This window comes from Oryctolagus cuniculus, chromosome 14 (assembly GCF_964237555.1).
Source record: "Oryctolagus cuniculus chromosome 14, mOryCun1.1, whole genome shotgun sequence".
In the NCBI taxonomy this organism is placed as follows: Eukaryota; Metazoa; Chordata; class Mammalia; order Lagomorpha; family Leporidae; genus Oryctolagus; species Oryctolagus cuniculus.
In genome coordinates this window covers 31,140,296-31,160,735 of record NC_091445.1, presented here as the reverse complement: position 1 = coordinate 31,160,735, position 20,440 = coordinate 31,140,296, and the positions used below count along the sequence as shown (strand labels likewise).

Here is a 20,440-nt window from a genome sequence, read left to right as displayed (position 1 = left end):
TACCTTCCTGTTTAACCCAAGAGACCAGACAGTCCATGCCATACATCACTTCTGATTCTATTCCCTACAGCTGAGATCAAGATCACTGCTGTGCTTGCTTCTCCTGTATCAGCCAAGTGAAATCCTGACTCCCCTGTGACATTCAGGCACGCTTCATCACTGAAGTGTACACCGGAAGTAGTTGATTGTGGGTCAGAGAGATGAGCATTCTATCTAGGTGAGTAAACCCCAGACACTGATGCCTAATGTCCTTTAGTTCATTACTGGTAGAAGAAGAAAGACTTTTTTTTTTTGACAGGCAGAGTGGACAGTGAGAGAGAGAGACAGAGAGAAAGGTCTTCCTTTGCCGTTGGTTCACCCTCCAATGGCCGCCGCAGCTGGTGCGCTGCGCTGATCCGGTGGCAGGAGCCAGGTGCTTCTCCTGGTCTCCCATGGGGTGTAGGGCCCAAGCACTTGGGCCATCCTCCACTGCACTCCCTGGCCACAGCAGAGAGCTGGCCTGGAAGAGGGGCAACCGGGACAGAATCCAGCATCCTGACCGGGACTAGAACCCAGGGTGCCGGCACCACAGGTGGAGGATTAGCCTAGTGAGCCGCGGCGCCGGTAGAAGAAAGACTTTCAATAAAAAAAAAAAAAAAGGAAGATACAACAGAGAAAGAGAACTATAGACCAATTTCCCTGATGAACATACACGCAAAAATTCTCAAGAAAATACTAGCAAATAGAATCCAACAACACATCAGAAAGATAATTCACCTGGACCAAGTGGGATTTATCCCTGATATTCAGGAATGGCTCAATATTCACAAATTAATAAATGTGATATATCACATTAACAAACTGAAGAACAAAAACCATATGATTATCTCAATAGATGCAGAGAAAGCATTTGATAAAATATAACATCCTTTCATGATGCAAACTTTAAGCAAAATGGGTATAGAAGGAACATTCCCCAAGACAATCAAGGCAATCTGTGACAAACCCACAGCCAGCATCTTATTGCATGGGGAAAAGTTGGAAATTTTTCCACTAAGATCCTGAACCAGACATGGATACCCACTCTCACCATTACAATTCAACATAGCCCTGGAAGTTTTAGCCAGAGCCATTAGGCATAAAAAGAAAAAAAAGGAAAGAAGGAAGGAAGAAAGGAGGGAAGGGAGGGGGTGGGAGGGAGGGAGGGAGGGAAATCAAAGGGATACAAATTGGAAAGGAGGAAGTCAAACTATCCCTATTTGCAGATTACATGATTCTATATACAGTGAATCCAAAAGACTCCACTAGAAGACTACTGGAACTCAAAAAAGACTTTGGTAAAGTGGCAGGATATGAAATTAACACACAAAAATCAATAGTCTTTGGATATACAGACAATGCCATGGCTGAAAAAGAACTTCTAAGATCAATATCATTCATAATAGCTACAAAACAATTAAATACCTTGGAATAAATTTAACCAAAATGTCAATGAAAGTTACAAAACCTGGGCCGGTGCTGTGCTGTAGTAGGTTAAGCCTCCGGCTGCAGTGCTGGTATCACAGATGGACACCTGCTTGTGTCCCTGCTGCTCCTTTTCCAATCCAGCTTTCTCCTAATGGCCTGGGAAAACAATGGAAGATGGCTCAAGTCCATGGGCCACTGCATCCATGTGGGAGACCTGGAAGAGGTTCCAGGTTTCTGGCTTCAGATTGACCCAGCTCTGGCCATTGAGGCCATTTGGGGAGTGAACCAGTGGATAGGAGACTCTGTCTCTTCCTCTCTCTGTAACTCTACCTCTCAAATAAATAATCTTTAAAAAAATAAAATTACAAGGGCTGGTGCTGTGGTGCAGTGACTTAATGCCCTGGCCTGAAGCACCAGCATCCCATATGGGTGCCAGTTTGAGGCCCCGCTGCTCCACTTCCCATCCAGTTCTCTGATATGGCTTGGGAAAGCAGTAGAGGTTGGCCCAAGTCCTTGGGCCCCTGTACCTGCATGGAGGCCCAGAAGAAGCTCCTGGCTCCTGGCTTCAGATCAGTGTAGCTCTGGCTATTGTGGCCAATTGGGGAATGAACCATTGGATGGAAGACTCTCTCTCTCTCTCTCTCTCTCTCTCTCTCTGCCTCTCCTCTCTATATAACTCTGGCTTTCAAATAAATAAATAAATCTTTAAAAAATAAATAAATAAATAAAATTACAAAACATTAAAGAAAGTAGAAGACACCAAAAAAAGGGAAAAATCTTCTATGATCATGGATTGGAAGAATCAATATCATCAAAATGCCCATACCATCAAAAGCAATTTACAGATTCAATGTGATCCCAATCAAAATACCAAGGACATTTTTCTCAGATATTAAAAAAATGATGCTAAAATTTATAGGGAAACACGGGAGACCCCAAATAGCTAAAGCAATATTTTACAACAAAAACATAAGCTAGAGGCATCACAATATCTGATTTAAAGATATACTACAGGGCACTTATAATAAAAACAGTCTGGTACTGATAAAAAAAAAAATGTGTAGACCAATGGAATTAAATAGAGACTCCAGAGGTCAATCCATACATCTACAACCAACTTATATTTGACAAAGGAGCTAAAATTAATACCTGGAGCAGGGAGAGCCTCTTCAACAAATAGTTCTGGGAAAACTGGATCTCTACATGCAGAAGTATGAAGCAAGACCCCTACCTTTTTTTAATTTACATATATTTTTTTTGACAGGCAGAGTGGACAGTGAGAGAGAGAGACAGAGAGAAAGGTCTTCCTTTGCCATTGGTTCACCCTCCAATGGCTGCCATGGCCGGTGCGCTGCGGCCAGCCCACCACGCTGATCCGAAGCCAGGAGCCAGGTGCTTCTCCTGGTCTCCCACAGGGGTGCAGGGCCCAAGGACTTGGGCCATCCTCCACTGCACTCCCGGGCCATAGCAGAGATCTGGCCTGGAAGAGGGGCAACCGGGACAGAATCCAGCACCCTGACTGGGACTAGAACCCGGTGTGCTGGTGCCGCAAGGCAGAGGATTAGCCTATTGAGCCATGGCGCCAGCCCCCTATCTTATATATTACACAAAAATCCACTCAAAATGTATCAAAGACCTAAATCTATGACCCAATAAAATCAAATCACTAGAAAACATTGGAGAAACCCTGCAAGACATTGGCATAGGCAAAGACTTCTGGGAAAAGACCCCAGAAGCACAGGCAGTCAAAGCCAAAATTGACAAATGGATTACATCAAGCTGAGAAGCTTCTGCACTACAAAAGAAATAATCAACAAAGTGAAGAAGCAAATGAGAGAATGGGAGAAAATATTTTCAAATTATGAAACTGATAAAAAGTTAATTTCCAGAATGTATAAAGAGCTCAAGAAACTCAACAGCAACAAAACAATCCAGTTAAGAAATGGACAAAGGAGTTGAATATATACTTTTCCAAAGAAGAAATGCAAATGGCCTACAAACACATGAAAAAATGCTCAGAATCACTAGCCATCAGGGAAATGCAAATCAAAACCACAATGAGGGGGCCCAGTGCTGTGGCATAGCAGTTAAGGCCGCCACCTGCAATGCAGCTTCTCATATGGGCACCAATTCAGGTCCCCCCTACTCCACTTCTGATCCAGCTCTCTGACATGGCCTGGGAAAGCAGTAGAAGATGGCCTGTGTCCTTGGGCCCCTGTACATGCATGGGAGACACAAAGGAAACTCCTGATTCCTGGCTTCACATTCGCACAGCTCTGGCCATTGCGGCTATCTGGGGAGTAAACCAGCAGATGGAAGACTCTCTCTCTCTCCCTCTCTCCTCCTCTCCCTCTCTCTCTCTCTCTCTCTCTCTCTTTCTCTCCCTCTTCTCCCTCTCCCTCTCCCTTTCCCTCTCTCCCTCTCCTCCGTCTCCCATTCTCTCTCCCTCTCCCTCTGCCTCTGCCTCTATAATTCTGCCTTTCAAATAAATAAATAAATAAATAAATCTTTTTTTTTAAAAAAAGCACGAGGTTTAACTTCACCCCAGTTAGAATTGCTTTCATACAAAAATCAACAAATAACAAAAGGCAAGGATGTGGGGAAATCCACCATTTGTGGGAATATAAACTGTCCAGTCATTGTGGAAGACAGTGTGGAGATACCTCAGAAATCTGAATATAGACCTACCATATGACTCAGCCATCCCATTCCTAGGAATTTACCCAAGGGAAATGAAATCAGCACATGAAAATGTTATGTGTACCCCCATGTTCATTGTAGCTCAATTCACAATAGCCAAGATATGGAATCAACCAAGACAGGCATGAGCTAGAGACTGGATAAAGAAAGTATAGTATGCATACACTATGGAATACTACTCAACAGTAAAAAAAAAAATAAATTCTTGTCATTTGCAGCAAAATGGATGCAACTGGAAACCACTATACTTAGTGAAATAAGCCAGTGCCAAAAAGACAAATAGCGTATCTTCTCCCTGATTTGTGTTAACTGACAGAGTACCTAAAAGGTAATCTATGGAAGTGAAATTGACACTTTGGGATGCAATCATTTTGAACAGCTCTTGTCTCAATTGTTGAAAAACAGGTTTTTCTTTTTTCTTCATACTATTTGTGAACTATTTACTTAGTGTAGGGTTAATCTTATGAGTATTTAGTTAACTTAAACTAGATCTTTGTGAAAAGTAAGAGTGGGAATAGGAGAGGGAAGAGGAAGAATTGCGGGGGTACAGGTGGGAAGAATCACTAGGTTCCTAAATTTGTGTATATGAAATGTATGAAGTTTGTATACCTTAAATAAAAGGTTCCTAGGTTCAAAAATGAATAATAATGAAAAAAGAAACAAGAATCCAGCCTCAAGGACAAATCCTCTAACTCCTGTATATTGGGAGTAATAGATGCCAGAAGATATTTAGAAGTCCTCTAAATAACTGCAACCAGAATTAACATTTATTTGCCATTTATTATGAAGCACGGACATAAACATTTTAAACACATTGCCTTATTGAATTCTATCAACTTACGAACCAGGAACCATCATTTCACTCATTTTGTAAATGAGGAAGCACATTCAGACTAGTTTAGTGGGTTGTCTCAATCTCACAGCTAACTAACTGGCAGATCCCACTTCCCAATGCATGCCTCTGTGCTGTACTGTGTCGGCAATACAACGGTAAAAGTGGTGTAGACAGCCACAATTTGCCAAAGCCAGATTAACGAGTCCATTTCTTGACACTATTGGGCAATTTTTCTAGCAAATGTAAATTAAAACCACCTTATAAAAATCACAAACTCAATAACTTTGTCTTGAGTATATTTATGATGTTTATTTAAGCATTATCTATGAGCATATTATACATGATTTCAGATGTGCTAGGTACATCCATGAGAGATTATTATTCCAAGGTTCAGTGTAAATGTGTTGCAGAGGATATGGGCTCTAGTTATTTCCATTTTAAGAGTTCTTGCCCTGTAGTCTTCAGGTCAATAAGCCCTGCAGCTGGATCAATACTGTTCTGGTTGGCTTGGTACCAAGCACTTTGCCCATGTACTTACTGCAGGGTGCTGGCATGGCCCCCTGCGGGTATGTGCAAAGTGGTGGAATTCCGTGTGTTCCTTATGTCTACCCACCCCCCAGCCATGGTTAGGTGGCCTGAATGGCCCTGTACGTGGCCCCTAACACTCCCAGACTTCAGTGTATCTGTTAATATAGCGCTGGGCAGCACAGAGGAGTGGAGGAATCAGTTGCTCTATCCCATAGAATATTCTGCAGAACAGAATCTGATCTTTGTCTTCCACATTTTCTTCCTAGTTTCCTGTGCCATACAGTCTTACCTTCGAGTAACAAGAGAAATATGACCATGTTCCTTTAAGTCGATGTAGATGTAAACGCTCCTGGCTGCTGAAGATACGGCCCATACACTGAATACCTTCTTCAGGAAAAGGAGCATTTGAACACTAAAAAATTGCCCTAAGGATCTAGGCGACGAGTTGGCAATGTAACAGAATTGTCTGTTGGTTGTAAGGGTGTATATTAGTGTTGATATACCATGCATTGCTGTAAAATGCTTTTGGAAATCTTGAAAGACCCCTACCTCATGGTATGTTAGTATGAACTACTATTATGAGAACACTTCACCTTTGCTTTATAAATGACAGGGTAAAAAGTCCAAACCACTCAGATCAAGCCAGATTTGATAATTAAAACTTCATCAGAGTGAAAGACTGAAAATGTATTTCATAAGTTCTAGAGCCAGGAGTTCAAGATTTGAAGCTGGTTCTGCCGTTCACTATCTGAGTGACCTTGGACAAGTTACTATACTTGTAAGAGCTTCAAATTCTATAAAGTGGATCACACAGAGACTGTTCCTGAGAGTTTGATGTGTGAATTAAAACGAAATAGCCTTATTATGTAAAATACTTAACACAGTCCCTTGCAGGTATTAAGTACTCAATAAATGGAACTATTATTGTGATAACTACAATGCTGTGAATTTCACCCCAAAAATTAAATAGTGCATCCCAAGGTATATTTGTTTGACTTGTGTGTGTGTGTTTGTTTAAAATTATACCCATGAACTCCGGTGTGTTGTATATACTACAAAAAATAAAAGAACTGCTTAAAGGATGAAATGGAATAAATAAGAGTTTTGCTGTCTTCGTTCCATTTCCCAGTGAATTGTCTTCTGCAACTCCTTGGTTGCACGTTCTTTACCCTGGAGACTAATTTAAAGAAAAAATAAAAAGGTTTTTCCCCATGGATCTAGGTTCATATTCAAGTTCCTGGTTCTCTACAATCTTCCACCATCGCTCTCCAAACTTGTCTTTCGCTGCTCCAAGGTAAATCCACAGATCAGTGTAAAGAGCTTGCTTTCTGCCTCCTTACAAGGGACACTCTGCTCTTTAAGGCTCAGTTCAGATTCCTCCTCTTCCAGGAGGCCTTCCGGGATGGCCTCCCCAACATGAGGTTCCCTGTCAGTTAGCAACCTTACCAGCAGCCTCACATGACTTTACACTATGCTGGGGTCTACTTGGTCTACAGTCTCACATGCCCTGTCTTTCCAGCAAGGCTGTGAGACTCAAAGACAAAGGACCCATCGGGCATCTGTGGGTTGCTGGTGCCCAGACAGCCCTGATAATAGGAAATATTCAAAAAACACCTGCTGAAAATGTTTGCATGCTATTTATTTCTGGTTTTATAAACATCCTTGTTGGGATTTTTAGGGCTCCAAGAGGGCGAAGAGGTGGCCAGTTAAAGCAGAAAGACTTTACTTCTGGAAGGACAGAACAGAGGGTAAAGAGAGTGGGGTTGAGCCTGCCCAGACAGAAGGCGTGGACTTGGAAGCCAAGCTTCATTCCATTTGCACATGGGCAGAGTCCCTTCTCCTTCTCTCCTTCTCTTCTCTCCTTTTCCTTCTTCTCCTCCTTATCTTTCTTCTTCATTTATTTTATTTATTCAAAATGTAGGGTTATAGAAAGGGGTAGATATGGGGTGGGGGAGAGAGAGAGAAGGGAGGGGGGACTTCCAACCACTGGTTCATTCCCCAAAAGGTCACAATGGCCAGGCCAGGGCCAGGCTGAAGCCAGGAGCCAGGAGCTTCTTATAGGTCTCCAGGATGAGTGGCAGGGAAACAAACAACTGGGCCATCTTCTGCTGCGTTCCCAGGCACATCAGCAGGGAGCTGGATTGGAAGTGGAGCAGCCAGGACTCAAACCACTGCCTATGTCAGATGCCCGCATCATAAGTAGTGGCTTAACTTTCTACTCCGCACCACCAGCCCCAGGGTCCCTCCCTAAGCTGTTTGTCTGAGGAGGTGCAGGGTACCACATAGACCCTGATAAGGTGGGTGGCAGGCTCCATGGTGAAACTTATTGAGGGCGGTTTTAGCAGTCAGGAATGTCCCAGGTGCAGGGCTTTCCCCAGCAATAAACATTCCACTAGCCTTTAGATTATCTGCACCCAGTTCATCAGGTCTGGGGGTTCAAGCCTCAGCAGTCTAACAGGCTCTAACAATCCTGATGACGTCTTTGCCAAAGTTTGTGCCAGCACACAAATTTACCATAAAAAAAGAAGTTTCTTACTCCCGGTTATTCAGACCAGTCTCTGAAACCAAACACCCTTGTTCCTGTTCAAGGTAGGCTTACTGCCCACTGGGCACAGAGCCAGCCTGTCACTGAGCTTTGGGGAAAAGAAGATTTAACACGTTGCTGCCAACACGAAGAACTGGGTAAACCCTATCTCTGTTTTCCTGACCAGGAGTCTGGGAAGTTTTATGGACTCAGAAAAAAAGTAGTTGGGAAGTGGACGCATCAACAGCGTAATCCACGATTGGACAGCGAAAGAATCTGTACCAGGAACTGGCAAGTGGGCGGATGTCGTCATCTCCCGGCTCCTCACGTCATAAAGCTTCCGGTTCTCCTGTTTCCGTTCCTCCTCCAGTTTTTTAATCTGGGCAGGGGTGGAGCAGGTGGACCTTGATTCCGGGTGTTTGTGGGGGAAGGGGTACGACTTTGGTTCCGGTGTCATCTGTAGCTAGCAGGCATCTATTTGCCTTTGCTGGTCAGCTTCTGCCTGGTTGGAATTGCTGTAGGCCAGCTTGGTGGTTAAGCCTGGAAAAAACGCTTTTAAAAAAGAGTAATGCAGCAACCTGCCTTCTGTGGCTGGAACCTGTTGTTAGAGAATAAGGTCAGAAGGAAAAAGCAGGGGGCTTCTGAGTTTCAGGGGTGTTGGGAGGAGACCAAATGCAGGGGGCACCTGGTCTCAATCTCAAGGGTAAAAAGAATTTCCTCATTTTTCAGATTTGGAAATTAGGATTTAGAGACAGTAAATGAATTCACATAAAAAAAAATTCCAGGGGCTGGTGTTGTGGTGCAGCAGGTTAAGCCACCACCTGCAACACTGACATCCCATGAATGCACTTCAAGTCTCAGCTGCTTCACTTCTTTTTTATTATTATTATTATTTTTTGACAGGCAGAATGGACAGTGAGAGAGAGAGACAGAGAGAAAGGTCTTCCTTTTGCCGTTGGTTCACCCTCCAATGGCCACTGCGGCCGGCACGCTGCAGCCAGCGCACCGCGCTGATCGGAAGCCAGGAGCCAGGTGCCAGGTGCTTCTCCTGGTCTCCCATGGGGTGCAGGGCCCAAGCACTTGGGCCATCCTCCACTGCACTCCCTGGCCACAGCAGAGAGCTGGCCTGGAAGAGGGGCAACCGGGACAGAATCCGGCGCCCCGACTGGGACTAGAACCCGGTGTGCCGGCGCCACAAGGCGGAGGATTAGCCTAGTGAGCCGTGGCGCAGGCCTGCTTCACTTCTGATCCAGCTCTCTGCTAATGCACCTGGGAAAGAAACAGAAGATGTCCCAGGGTCTTGGGCCCCTGCTTGCCACCTGGAAGACCCTGATGGTGTTCCAGACTCCTGGCTCTGCTAGCCTGGCGCAGCCTTGGCAGTTGCAGCCATCTGGGGAATGAACAAGTGGTTGGAAGATCTCTCCCCCTCCACCTCTTTCTGTAACTGTGCCTTTCAAACAAATGAAACAAATAAATCTTAGAAAAAAATCTGAGAGAAATTTGCAGGCTCAAGATCACTTTAATTCATCAAAATAAAAATGGTTGGAGGAAAGAGATGTGAATTTAGACATTCGCTTTATAGCCTGATTCACATGAGGCCTTTTAGGATGGCAAAGCTCTTCCTGGCTTCCTTGTCTGTGCCACTCATTTGTCTATAGCTCTAGGTATCCTTTTGTGCTGTGCAAAAGCATTAGGCTTTTATAATCTGTCAAAAATAAGAAATAAAAATCAACCACCCTTGTTATCTAAGGGGCTCTGAGACTTGAACATAAGCAGTGCTGGGCACTTGAATGACCAGAGTGTAAGATGATGGCTATCAGATAGAAAAATCAATTGCCTCTTTCCCCTCCCCAGAAAGTGCCCCTTAGGGAATAGACAAGTGCACACTGTAACTAGTTTATTACTTGGTGTGGTTCTTCCTAATGGCACACAGCACCGAAGCTGACAAGGTAACGAGCAGTCACTCATGCAAAGGTCACTTTCTCTGGCCCAGCAGCCTTTCACTTGGAAACACAATCTGAGTCTAATGTTGATTTGAAAAGAGAGGTTATTATACCACCCAGCTCCAGGCATCGGCTTTCTAAAGGCCTCTAAGTTGTGCTTCCTTTAAAAAATAAGCTCAAACCTGTGATATTTACGCTTTATTGCTTGACAGAAGAGCTGATGACGGTGGTTAGCCTAACTACTTTCACTGAGAAGTGGGAAAGGCATTTTGTGGCTCTGGGTATGAAGTCTGCTTCAGTTAGCATTCAGGAAAACAGGGACAGGGTTAGGGTCCTGGCTTCTTTTGAGTTCAGTTGTCCATGCAAGTAGAGAGGGAGACAGGCTGGGGTAGGAAGGGTACCGCCCTGGACAGGATCAGCAGGGGTCACTGCGCAGAGAGGAGGGACCTCAGAACAGTGGGAGATTCTGGACAAGCTGGGCTCACCTGTACACCCAGAAGACACTAGAGTGAGCTGCGCTGCACTGGGCAGGAGGGCTAGAACACCAAACCAAAGACAGGAACGCTGACATTTATAGCTTCGCAAGAGAACTCAGCCTTGAGGATAAGCCCAAGCAATGGGGAAGCGGTATTTATATTTAAGGGTGGGATGACTGGGGCGGGTGCTGTGGCATAGCAGGTAAAGCCACCACCTGTGACTGCGGTGCTGGCATCCCACGTGTGCACAGGTTGGAGTTCTGCTGCTCCACTTCCGATCCAGATCCCTGCTAAGGTGCCAGGGAAAGCAGCAAAAGATGGTCCAAACCCTTGGGACCCTGCACCCATGTGGGAAAACTCGAAGAAGCTCTTGGCCCCTGGCTTCACCTGGCCCAGCCCCAGCTGTTGTGGCCATATGGGGAGTGAACCAGTGGATGGAAGATCTCTCTCTCTCTCTCTCTCTCTCTCTCTCTCTCTCTCTCTCCCCCTTTCTTTCCTTCTCTGTCTCTGTAAACTCTGGCTATCAAATAAATAAATAAATATTTTAAAATAATTTAAAAGAGAAGATTAAAATCAATCTTGGGGGAGCACACTCATCCTTTTTCTAGCTATAAAGTAATATTAGTGATCTTGTCTACAGCCGGTTCCATTTCATTCATTTGGCATTGATTCAGGTTTGAGTCTTTGGAAGCCAATTAGTCCCACACTGGGTAATGCGGGTTATTACATAGGATAATGTTTTTCCTAATTATGTCCCCCTGTTTAATCTTTTACATTATCTATATTCACAAATTTCATAATCTATGATTGGATATATCTCCCACAATGGAGAGTCTTGAAAGTGACTCTTAAAATGTGGCCAGGCTGTTTATTTCATAATTCAGCCACATGACTTGTCAAGAGAAAATGACTTGGCTCAATCAATACATGTGCATGGTTTATGTGTGGAAACTTCACGCTCAGCAGATTATTCAGCATGTCCAGTAGTCCCTCTGGGGATTTGTCTTGATTATGTGAATACTCTTCAAAGGTGAGTTACTCAAGTTAGCTTGGATTTGTGTGCCGACTTGGTAATAACTCTACAGTGTATTAGCCATAATTCTTTCTGCTGGACAACCGCTGCTTGTCGCATAGCACAGCACTTCAACTTTATCTTGGAGCCATTGCCACTCTTAGCGCTACACCTCACCTACAGCATCATAGGCTGTTTTGAATCACATCAAGCTGAAATCAGAGCTGTAGTTTCTGCACCTCCATGAAGAAAATGTCTGAAGTTTCAAGCTAAAATGGGCAAAAGGAAAATTACAAATTAATTAAACCATAGTTTGGGAGGAAAGTTGCCACAATACAGCAGTTTTCAGGTTAGTATCTCTATTAATAGAGAAGATATCCAAATCAATAAGAAAAATATAAGACTGTGTTAATGTAGTACAAAGTATATAAAGAGGCCATTCTCTTTTGTTTTTTTAATTTTATTTATTTATTTGTTTTAAGAGTAGAATTACAGAGAGAGAGAAGGAGAGAAAGAGAGAGATCTTCCAACCACTGGTTCACTTCCCAAATGGTTGCAATAGCCAGGCCAAAATCAGGAGCCCAGAGCTTCTTCTAGGTCTCTCATGTGAGTACAGGGAGGGGCCCAGGGACTTGGACCATATTCTGCTGCTTTCCCAGGCACATTAGCAAGGAGCTGGATTGGAAGTAGAGCAACCAGGATGCGAAACAGTGCCCATATGGGATGCTGGCGCCACAGGCCATGGCTTAACCCACTGCACCACAGTACCAGCTCCGGAGATAATCCTTATAATAGTAAATATCGGCCAACGCCGTGGCTCACTTGGCTGATCCTCCGCCTGCAGCACCAGCACCCCGGGTTCTAGTCCCAGTTGGGGTGCCAGATTCTGTCCCGGTTGCCCCTCTTCCAGGCCAGCTCTCTGCTGTGGCCCAGGAGTGGGGTGGAGGATGGCCCAAGTGCTTGGGCCCTGCACCCCATGGGAGACCAGGAGAAGCACCTGGCTCCTGGCTTTGGATAGGCGCAGCATGCCGGTCATGGCGGCCATTTGGGGGGTGAACCAACGGAAAAGGAAGACCTTTCTCTCTGTCTCTCTCTGTCTGTAACTCTCTCTCTGTCTCTCTCTCTCTAACTCTGCCTGTCAAAATAAATAAATAAATAAACTGGTCAAATAGTAAATATTGTTAGTATTCAAACCTGGAGAAATGTTTAATCCTTCCAGTACTATAATGAAGATGACTTTTACAAAGAAAGCATTGCTTTTTCCTTTTAAAATAGTGAAGAATTGGGGCTGGTACTGTGGTGTAGTGGATAAAGCCGCCACTTGCAGTGCTGGCATCCCATATGGGCGCCGGTTCAAGTCCTGGTAGCTCCACTTCCTATCCAGCGCTCTGCTATGGCCTGGGAAAGCAGTAGAAGATGGCTCAAGTCCTTGGGAACCTGCACCTATGTGGAAGACCTAGAAGAAGCTCCTGGTTCCTGGCTATTGGAGAGTGAGCCAGTGGATGGAGGACCTCGCTCTCTCTCTGCCTCTCCTTCTCTCTCTCTGTGTAACTCTGACTTTCAAATAAATAAATAGTCTTGAAAGTATATAAAATAGTGAAGAATTAAGCAAAATTAATATAGCCAGTTCTATGGCGTTATAGAGTCTGACATCCTGATGTAGAACAATCACATCTTAATTGGTTCATTTTGATCTAATGGATGTTAATAATCTTACATATGGAAAGATTCCTTTTGTGCACAGAGATATTCATTACAATTATTTTCACTAATAAAAATATCAGTAATAGGGAAATGTTGAACAAATTATATATTACATAACCACACAAGCAGTGCACTCATGGAGACTTGGCACTGAAACATATGTATACATTTCTGGTCAGTTTTAAGAGTTTGAGTTATGTGAAAAATTGCTCTTTTACCTCACATACATTAAAATATCACTTAAAATAATTTTATGCCCAAACGTTCAATATATAGGCATCCCTCAGTATCAATGGGGTATTGGATCCTGGCTCCCACTCGGTGTAACAAAATCCATAGATGCTCAATCCCTTTTTTTCCCTCAATTCCCTTATACTCATAAAAAGGCATGGTATTTGTATTTAACCTGTGTGTGGTAGGTATATGTACCCATATACTTTATGCTCCCATATACTTTAAATGTCTAGCTTACTTGCAATATTTAATACAATGTAAATAGTATGTAAATATTTGTTATACTGTATTTTTGGTATAATAATTACAAGCAAAATAATGTTTCTACAGGCACATTTTTCCCCAAATATTTTGATTTGAGGTTGATTGAACTCATAGATATGGTGAACTGATTCTACATGTAGTAATTAAAATTCCAGAAAAGAGAGAGAGATAAAAGAGCAGAACAAATATTTGAAGACATAATTGCTGAAAACTTCCTAAAGATGTACAAGGACACTTTTAAGGGGGAGGGAGACATTATGTATTTTCAGTGTAATCGTGGTTTCTGGGTATATATTGGATATAAGTTGTATTTCAATAAAGTATATAACTAAAAAGATTTTAAATCTATAAATCATTTCAACTTTAAAAAAAAAGTTCAGGGGCACAACTCAAACAGTCTAAATACAGACAAAAGAGCAACATTCAAATTGAGAAACAGATCTAGGAAACCCACTGAGAATTCCATAGCAAGATAAAAAGACAGAATATATGAATGAGATAGTAGGAGACATGATGGGTAGCAAGATCAGGTCCAATATGAAGTTGCAAGCACAGGGAGAATGGGGAGACACAATATCCAAATTAAAAAATGGCTTGGATTCTCTAATTATAAAGAGATATGTGGCCAGCGCTGCGGCTCACTAGGCTAATCCTCTGCCTGTGGCGCCAGCACCCCGGGATCTAGTCCCGGTTGGGGCGCCGGATTCTGTCCCGGTTGCTCCTCATCCAGGCCAGCTCTCTGCTGTGGCCTGGGAGTGCGGTGGAGGATGGCCCAAGTGCTTGGGCCCTGCACCCTCATGGGAGACCAGGAGGAAGCACCTGGCTCCTGGCTTCAACACACCAGCCGTAGCGGCCACTTGGGGGGTGAACCAACGGAAAAAGGAAGACCTTTCTCTGTCTCTCTCTCTCACTGTCTAACTCTGCCTGTCAAAAAATAAAAACTAAACAAAAATAAATAAAAAAATAAAGAGTTATGTAGTCTTTAAGATTATTTCTGCAAGGCAGATTGATAGAGCTAGAGGGAGAGACATTTAGAGACAGAGAGCTCTTCTACAAACTGATTCACTCCCCGGATGTCCAGACCAAAGCCGGAGCCAGGAACTCCAACCAGGTCTCTCATGTGGGTGGCAGGGACCCAAGTACTTAAACCATTATGTGTTGCTCTCCCAGGTGCATTAATAGGCAGCTGGATCACAGCAGATTAGCTGGGACTCAAACCAGCTGGCCCTGCAATCTAGGATGCCCGAAGTGCTTAGCCTACTGAACCCACAACACTCACCTCAAGACATCAGCTTAAATGGAAGGAGTATTCCTAGTCCTGAGAAGAGCAGGCAATTCAATGTGCAGCTAACGACATGGTAGTGAAGCTGCACAAGGATCCTGGAACTCCATCTGGGTCTCGGAGCTCAAGGACTTGGACCATCTTCTGCTCGTTTCCTACCTGCATTAGCAGGGGTCTGTATTGAAAACAGAGCAGCCAGGATGTGAACCAGTACTCCAACCCGGGATGCCAATGTCGCAAGTGGCAGCTCAACTCACTGCACCACAATATCAACCCTGCAACTGAAAATATTATAACCACTGAGAAAGGATGGGCATTTAGCCTAGGGGTTAAGATACGTGTGTCCCACTTTGGAGTGCCTGGGTTGGATTCTCAGAATGGATATTGAGTATAATTAAGTACACTTTTCATATCTAAGAAGATGGTCATAATTTTTCCATTTTGATTTATTAGCATGGTAATTATATTAATAGCTTTTCCTGATGTTGAGTTATTCTTGTACTTCTAGATAAAATGCCACTTAATCATGATTTATTGTTCATTTAATGTGCTGCTGAATTCTGTTCATTAATGTTTTGTTTAGATTTATTACATAGATATTCAAAGAAAGATTAGTCTGCACCTTTTCTTTCTTTCTTATCAAATTTAGCTTCTGTGGTCAATATTTTCTCATTTTATGAAAAGAATTTGGAAGTTTTCTCCTTTCTCTATGTTCTATAACAACTCAGAGAGCATTGGAACAACCTGTTCTTTAGGTGCTAAGTAGAATTCTCCTGTGAGACCATCTGAACTTGATGGTTTGGGAGTTGTTTTTTGACAACACTCCATACTTTTTCCCTGGTAATTTCTCAGTTTGTGTTTTCAAATCTTATCTGAGGCCACTTCTGGTAATTCAATTTTTCTCCCATGAACTCAATCACTTCATCAAGATAGTTAAAGATGGATAGATAAATTCATAGATATTATATACAACTATATACACCTAATTTCAAACTTAAAGAAAAGTTGCAATATGACACACACAGTTTATTTTTCTGAACTAGTTCAAAGTAATCTGTGGATATGCTGCACCTCTCATCGCCAACTATTAGTATAATTTTCCAACAAGGAAAGTCTCCCTTATAATCACAATACAGAAATTGAATTCAGACTTCTAACATTGGTATTTGACTACTGTCTTCGCTCCATTTAGGTTTTACCAGTGGAACCAATAATGTCCTTCAGAGTACACATATCTATTTCAGAACTGAGTGTGCCCTTTAGTTACCGCCTCCCTTTTATGTCCATCAGTGTGGAAGGGGACTCGTGCTCTGCCAGATGCCCAGGATCTTGACCCTCTAATTCACCGAAGGTCAGCTATTTTGTGGACTCTCCTTCAGTCAAGGTCTGGCTAATGTTTCCTCATGCTTAGATTCTAATTAAATGTCTTTGACAGGAATATCACAGAAGTGATAGAAAAACATTTTTTGATGTGTTTAAATGTATCATTCTTTTTTTAAAAAAATTGTCTCTGGATTTGAGTCACAATTAGAAAGCTATTCCCCACACTAAGATTCAAGAGATGTTCACCCATGTTTTCTTTTTTCTTTTTTTTTTTTTTAATTTTTTTGACAGGCAGAGTGGACAATGAGAGAGAGACAGAGAGAGAGGTCTTCCTTTGCCGTTGGTTCACCCTCCAATGGCCACCGCAGCCGGCGCACTGTGGCCGGCGCACCGTGCTGATCCGATGGCAGGAGCCAGGTACTTATCCTGGTCTCCCATGGGGTGCAGGGCCCAAGCACTTGGGCCATCCTCCACTGTACTCCCTGGCCACAGCAGAGAGCTGGCCTGGAAGAGGGGCAACCGGGACAGAATCCTGCGCCCCGACCGGGACTAGAACCTGGTGTGCGGCGCCGCAAGGCGGAGGATTAGCCTAGTGAGCCGCGGCGCCAGCTCCATGTTTTCCTTTTATATTTAAACTATTAGAATTTTACATTGAGATTTCTGAGGAATCTGGAGTTTCCTATATATGTTGTGAGATCTAATTTTACACTTTCCCAAATGACTACCACGTACAACTTTTTTTAAAACAGGTAGAGTTATAGACAGTGAGAGAGAGACAGAGAGAAAGGTCTTCCTTCCATTGGTCACTCCCCAAATGGGCGCCAAGGCCTGGCACTGCGCCGATCCGAAGCCAGGAGCCAGGTCCTTCTTCTTGGTCTCCCATGCAGGTGCAGGGGCCCAAGCACTTGGGCCATCCTTCATTGCCCTCCCGGGCCACAGCAGAGAGCTAGACTGGAAGAGCAGCAACCGGGACTAGAACCCAGTGCCAATATGGGATGCCGGTGCTGCAGGCGAAGGATTAACCAAGTGAGCCACGGCGCCAGCCCCAAATACATCTTTTTTTAAGATATATATATATAATACATAATATATTTATATATATTTATGTAACATATATATAATTTCTCATTTGAAAGGCAGAATTAGCAGGGAGTTGGAATAGAAGTGGAATAGCCAGGTCTTGAACTGGCGCCCATAAGGGATGCCAATATTGCACGATGCGGCTTCACCTGCCATACCACAAGGCCAGCTCCACCAAGTACATCTTGGACTCAGTGATTTGAGATGCCACCTTGACCACATACTGAATGTCTGTATGGCCTTGGATCTCTCCAGACTTTCTAAACTATTCCAGTTAGCTGTCTGTCTCTTCATGCACCAGAACCACTTGCTCTAATTATTGAGGCTTTGCAAGATGTTTTCATGCCTGGTAAGAGTAGTTTTCCCTTATGGCTTTTCTTTTTAGTGTTTCTTTTTTTTCCTGTCAATTTCTGTGTGTTTGTTTTTCTGTCTGAACTTTAATGTCAGCTTCTCTCACTTCGTATCAAAGATTGTTGGTGCCTGCATTGGGACTGAATTAAATTAATAGATTCACTTAGGGAGTATGTCATCTGCTCTTCTATTCAAGAATAAAGGACTACTTTGCATTTGTTCTAGTCCATCTTTGTGTCCTTCAGGAGTGTGTTAAAGTTTATGTCTTATGGGTTTTGGAGATTGCTTGTTAACTTTCTTCTCAAATATTTGTTGCTGTTATAAGTGGATATTTTTTCTCTACCGCTATGTAGAAGACTTTATTTTGAAGCTAGACAAACCTACCCCCACCTCCACAACTCCCCCTATTTTTTCCTGCACATAATATGTTGTTTACTCCATTAGCTGTATCTCCACATGCATCCACTCATCTATTCTTTCAACAAATTAAAGACTCGCGTATGCCAAGCCTGGTGCCACCACAGATGGTCTCTGTAGGCATGCCATGCATGCTGTGGTCTGTGGCCCTGTGCAGAGGCCCTGCCAGGAAGCCCACAGTGCCATCTCTATTAAATATACAAAAAGGACATAGAATGATCTACAGAGGACGATTTGTCATAGCCTGAGTCTGGCAATGTCTGATAAACATTCGTCCATTTGTACTTTGAGCCATTGTATAGTCACATACGTGGCTATCTTGAAAAGGAAGGATCTTCAGAATGTTTGGAAAATGTGTGTTATGAATAGAACAAAACCTATGCATGACTTTTTCTTTGCACCAGAACATTCTTTTTTAATTTTATTGTTCCACGGACTTTTTGAAGCAGCCTTGGATAGGGCTTTGCACAACCATCTTGCTTCATCCATGTCCCTGTTTGGGAGGACCCAGGTCTCAATTATTTGTGGAAGAAAAGAGCTTGGCTCCTAGGAGATGCTCAATAAATGGCTAATGAATCAGTGGGTGTGTCCATCACAGACTTGACTCCATGTAAGACGGGGCATTGCCTTTTCTTGTGGTTTTAGTTTCTATCTCTTACAAATCCAAAATTGAGGGTTCTTTTCCTCAGAGTAAGAAGAGAATGTAGTATTCTGGGCTTAGTACACTATAAGTTGTTGTTTTGGGGAGATTTCCTTGAATTCATTTGTATGGAATGGCCACTCTTCCATGATTGTTAGTCCCTCCAAGGGCCCCTCCTTCCACACCACAAAATACCAAAGCCACTGGACGCCTTATGAGCACTTCTCAGGTTTCCAGATGTCACTGCTCATGGATCTGAGTCACTATAGAAATTCCTCTAGCGCAAAGAAGGATCTCTCTCTGGGCAAGTGAGCCAGGGATTTTTATAAATTGAGCATAATTTTAGGGCTGGCACTGTGGCTGCCTGCAACACCAGCATCATCCTACGTGGGCACCAGTTTGAGTGCTAGCTGCTCCACTTTCAATCCAGCTCCTTGCTAATATGCCTGGGAGAGCAGTGAAAAAATGGCCAAAGTACTTGGCCTCTGAACCCACGTGGGAGACCCAGATGAGGTTTCATGCTCCTGGTTCCTGCCTGGTCCAGCCCAGTTGCAGGCATTTGGAGAATGAACCAATGGATGGAAGATTCTCTCTCTCTCTCTCTCTCTCTCTCTTTCTCTCTCTTTTTCTCCCTCTCTCCCTCCCTCCCTCCTTCTCAGTAACTCTACCTTTTACATAAATTAATTAAATAAATATTTGAAAAAAAAAAAACAAAAACAGGAACTTTCAGCTGAAAGCCCTTGAACTGAACTGAATTTAGCCACATTTTCTCATTCTAGTTTTCACTCCCTCTAAAACCTTAAGTTGAGCTCAGAGGAATTTTTAAGGCTTCAGAATAGAGGTTTTTCTTGCAGGCAGAGTTGTTCCTTCTATTCTAAGAGCCATTCATCAGTAAATCTCTTCACAAATGCTGAAAAGAAATGCTTCATACCTTTTACATGTACATAACGCTTTTCTTCCAGGACTCCTTCGGTAGTAAACAAACAAAGGGGTATCCTTAGAAATGTTTGTGGGAGGAAGGAAATGTTACCACTGAATCTCTCTTCCCCCAGAGAACATAAGACATCCAAAGGTGAAGCAAGAAATGTCAGAGGTAAAGGAAAGATCTGCAGATGGTCTGATCGAAGCCGGCTCTCAAGTAAGCGCCATCAGCTTTTCACAAGCAACATCCGAAAGGGCATCAGCTTCCGTTGGGCTTAGGTTTTCGGAGGGTGGGGGTGGAACCTGTGAGGGAGGGGGGCTGTGTGACGACTAAGAGGAGCTCGTTCAGCCAGGCTAAGCAGGTGCTGGGCCCTAGGCTGATGGGGGAAGCTGTGGCTTCTCATGAAACATATGGAAGGGACATCACCATGGCAACTGGAGACAAGGAAGGAGGGGGCAGCATTCCACCTGTGTTGTGAGAAAATGCCCTTGAAGTGGGGAGACGGGCAACTCCTACGCAAAAACAGTGGGAGATATGCCACTAGTGGCCAGAGCCAAGCTGATGAGAACTACAGAGTGGCCCTTATGCTAGCTTTGGCTCTAAAAAAATACAAGTTGTTGACTCCTATCCTATGCCAAAAAGGGTTGTTTAAGATATGTCACTTGCCAGTCTGTGGGGATGAACCTTTGTCCTAATAATTCAGGAGAGAATACTACAACTTAACTTCTAAATCACTGGCATCTCTATTTATATGATTAT

At 43.4% G+C, this 20,440-nt stretch overlaps 1 long non-coding RNA gene across 2 annotated transcripts; it reads right to left on the bottom strand.

Annotated features, from left to right (window-relative positions):
* Nucleotides 1-7,106: 7,106 nt before the first annotated feature.
* LOC103349561 (uncharacterized) lies at nt 7,107-20,092 on the bottom strand. 2 transcript variants are annotated; one of them, XR_007922517.2, is made up of 4 exons: nt 19,691-20,092; nt 14,946-15,123; nt 11,642-11,733; nt 7,107-8,573 (listed from the first exon to the last, which is right to left on the bottom strand). It is a non-coding gene; the product is annotated as an uncharacterized lncRNA (long non-coding RNA). The 2 variants fall into 2 exon arrangements; XR_007922516.2 differs by lacking the exon at nt 14,946-15,123.
* Nucleotides 20,093-20,440: the final 348 nt, after the last annotated feature.